This window comes from Pinus tabuliformis, chromosome 1_1 (genome assembly GCF_031772625.1).
Source record: "Pinus tabuliformis cultivar Carrire ecotype Pingquan chromosome 1_1, CPIR1, whole genome shotgun sequence".
Taxonomy (NCBI): domain Eukaryota; kingdom Viridiplantae; phylum Streptophyta; class Pinopsida; order Pinales; family Pinaceae; genus Pinus; species Pinus tabuliformis.
This window is the reverse complement of record NC_142297.1, coordinates 664,226,828-664,230,813: the sequence shown is the minus strand read 5'-3', so window position 1 is coordinate 664,230,813 and position 3,986 is coordinate 664,226,828. Positions and strand designations below refer to the sequence as shown.

The following is a 3,986-nucleotide window of genomic DNA, read 5'->3' as shown; positions in this document are numbered from 1 at the left end:
ACTTAGTTAATTTTACCCAAAGTTTCGGTCGCCTATGGTGGAGCATGGCAGGAGAAAATACATGTGCCGCCAAAAATACACCTGCCACCTCCCAAAATACACATGCCACACCGCCAGGAGCTCCCAAAAATACACCTGCCACCCTCCCAAAAAATACACATGCCACACCGCCACTTACACCTGCCACCATATCCATCCATGGTAAACTCGCTAGATTCAGAGCTCCGCATTCTTCTCCGAGTGACCATGGAATGAACATCTGGCCACCAAAATTCATGGTGAGCAAATGCTGGAACTGGAGGGGGAGGCCAAAATTCAGAAAAAAAAAACCTGCAGAAAACCTGGAGATTCGAGTGTCTAATGTGAAGGTAGATGATTGTCATTTTTGTGCCACACATCTATCATAAGTTTCCACAGAAGTTGTGATGATTGTGAGTATGATCTTTTTCTTTCTTGTTGTCGTGAGCTTGGGGAAGAGAAACGGCCTAGAGGTGATTCAACAAAGAGGATAGTTGATGAGAATTCTAAAATGACCAGTGAGTTTGATTATGTACTACCATTGTCTAAATTTAAAGCTAATGTTGATCATTCAATCCCATGTCCTCGTTGTGCAAAGAAATTGTTAGAATTAAAGTGCACCATATTTGGGCAAAATTGGGTTGCAAACATAGAGAAAATAGAATATAGTTTCTATGGATTGTGAGTTTCCAATGGCATCAAGAGATTCACAACCATGTTCTTTGTGCTTCAAGCCTAATTTTGAGCATTCTGATAAGCTAAGAAAAGCTGCTAACAAGCAGGATGGCAACGACAACTATTTGTATTGTCCAATTGTTCAAGATGTCGAGAGTGAGACTCTTGAACATTTTCAGAAACATTGGAGAAGAGGTGAGTTTGTGATTGTCGGAAATGTTTTAGATAACACTGGTCTGAGTTCAGATCCAATGGTCATGTGGCGGGCTTTCAGGATTACCAGAGCCAAGAATTCAAAGGATACCAGAGCCAAGAATTCAAAGCATACTAGAAAAGCCCTTCCAAAGGAGCTAGAAGTGGAAGTCCTTGATTCCATCGATTGGAAGTGGATTGAGATCAATATTCATCAATTTTTTGCATATTATGTAAGGGGGATATACCACCGTGATGGTTGGCCCTAGTTTTATAAGTTGAAGAATTGACCTCTAGAAAATTCACTCGAAGAGCGTCTACCAAAGGATTGGCCTCCAGAAAATTCATTCGAAGAGCGTCTACTAAGATATTGTGCTGAATTTATCAGCGCCTTACCTTTCAAGGAGTACACCCATCCTAAATCTGGGATTCTAAATCTTGCCACAAAGCTTCCAAAGCACTCCTTGAAACCTGATTTGGATCCCAAAACTTACATAGCATATGGTACCAAGGAAGAGCATATTAGAGGGGATTCAGTCACTAAGCTACACTTGGATGTGGACGATGATGTCAATATTATAACGCATACAGCCAAAGTCAAATTCACAAATTCCAAACAAAAAGCAATAGATAAATTGAGAGAAAAATATAGAATAAGTGATGGGCTGCCAGAGGGAGGATTGAAAACAAAGACTCTGAATTTGAAGGTGCTCTTTGGGATATTTTTCAAAGAGAGGATATACCCAAGTTATAAGATTATTTGGTGAAACACAAGGGGGAATTCAGGCACCTTGAAAATAAGCATCTTACACAGGTTACTCATCCAATTCATGATCAGACTATTTACCTGAATGAGTATCATAAGGGGAAACTGAAAGAAGAATATGGAATAGAGGCATGGATATGTTGTGGTAAAAACACAACCCCCCCATTATTGATTTGTTCACTTCAAATAATGGGGACCCTTTCTATAAAATTTTGGCTAAACACCTTTTAAGATTTTTGTTTAGTTGATTATCCTACGTGTTTGTTAATTTTTCATTTTCTTTGGATTCTTGTTTTGATTGCTTTGTTAAAATTGATTTTTTATAAGCTTCCCATTGACGCTTGTTTCGCCTCATTTGGTCAACTGGTTTGTAAACGACACTCCTTTGAAGTCTAATCATTTATCTAGCCTAGGTTAAAATGCATAAAATGTACAATATTGCATTTTGTAAATAAATTAGTTCAATAATGCATTTATTTTAAATATTAACCCCTAGTTAGTTCTTACTAACATTTTTTCGTTTTTACTTATACAGCCAAATCATGAAGCAACAGGATTTTAGTAATTTACTCCAATTTCCAAATTGATTACTAATCTCGAAAACCCAGAATTGCAAAATGGCTGTAGTTTATTTTATTTTTATTTTCCAAGTCACTGTAGTTTAGAAATTAATGTTAAATTTTAAATTAATTAATATATAAAATATAATTAATTTAATTAAAATAAAATTTAATGCATAAAATATATAAATAATAATAATAAAAAATTGATTTGGATCGGATCAGGGATTTATATCGGCACATACCATTCCATACCCCCGATCTCCGAAACCCCGACCTCCCGATTTGCCGATTGCCGATACCCCTCATATCCCCGATCGCCGATCGTGAAAAGCAAAAGGCAAAGGGGCATAAGGCATTTAGCTTAAGTCTCATATAAGCTTTGTTTTATTTTTCAAGTCAACACTCATACTGTTGCTATGAATTAAGTAGTATAGGATAATTTTAGTATTAAAAATAGTTAATTAAAATTTAATATATTAAATTTTAAATTAAATTAATTAATTAAATAAATAAAATTTAATTAATTTAATTATTATTTAGATTAATAGTTAGTTAGATTAATAAATAGTTTATTAAATAATTAATTTAATTCATAATTAATAACTAAATTAGAATTAATTATTAGTTAATTAGAATTAATTATTAGTTAATTAAAATTCTAATTTAGGATTAAATTTTTAATTGAAAATTCTGATTTTTAACCTAGCAACAGAAATTCCAGAATTGTGCTAGATTTGACTCATCAACTTTGGAAGTTCATAAAATGAGTTTTACTTGGCCAAATGAGGCCCAGGACGGCTCATTGGAAAGATAAAATCAAGAAGAACATTTCTAAGGAGGTTTCACTAATAGATTTGGTCATTTATTCGGCCAAAAATCAAACAGAATATCAAGCTACGAATTTTAATTTTCTGAGTTTTATTCTCTGCATTTTCATTTGTCAAAGCCTCTTCTAAATGCAGATCTATTCGTCAATAATATCCTTGGCCAATCAAACCATCCCAGGTATCAATAAAAAGCTTACATTTTATTTTCAATTATTTATTTAATTATATTTGATTGGATTTGTTTTAAATACCAGCAATTACATTTTGATTTTATTGTTGTATTTTAATTTATTTTGATTTCTTCTTGCAGGAAAGCAGTAGAAGAGATATGGAGAAAAAGATCTCAATCGTTGAGAATGCTCCAGCCATTAAACATTGAAATTTTGAGCAAATAAAATTGGATTAGACAGATTTCTCTTCAACAAACTTTCCTCTCAAGAATTCCTTCGCAAATATTATAAATAGCAGATTGCATAATGTAATAAAGGGCTGCTCTCCTCTGCAATTTTGGAATTCTAAAAGCACTTTTGTAATAGGGATTTAGAATTGTAGGTGGGAGGAGTGGAATCTCAGATCTAGGGATTATTGAGGCTTTTTTTCTACATTCTGAGTTATGTATAATGAACAAAGTTTGCACTATTGTAGCTCTGGTTTTGAAAGCAAAATTTCAAGCATTGTAAAGAACTATTAGAGACCGGAGCTGGAGAAATGGATTTAATAAATTGGTATTTCAAATATTATTATTTTAAATGCTAATTTCATTTTTGATAACAGAAATGTCTCAATTTACTTTCATATTTGTGCATTTTTGTCGATATGGGTAATTTGTCTCTATCTTATGTTGTTATTTATCTCTGCTCTTATGGGCTGAATTCTGATTTCTAAGTAACTATTTACTCAGAAATCTGTCTTATAAAACTGATTTATTAAATAGTAATGTGTTGT

General features: G+C 33.2%; 1 pseudogene; it reads left to right on the top strand.

The window, feature by feature from the left end:
* Positions 1-710: 710 nt before the first annotated feature.
* Positions 711-1,779, top strand: LOC149215140 (lysine-specific demethylase JMJ27 pseudogene; annotated as a pseudogene).
* The last annotated feature ends 2,207 nt before the right edge of the window (positions 1,780-3,986 follow it).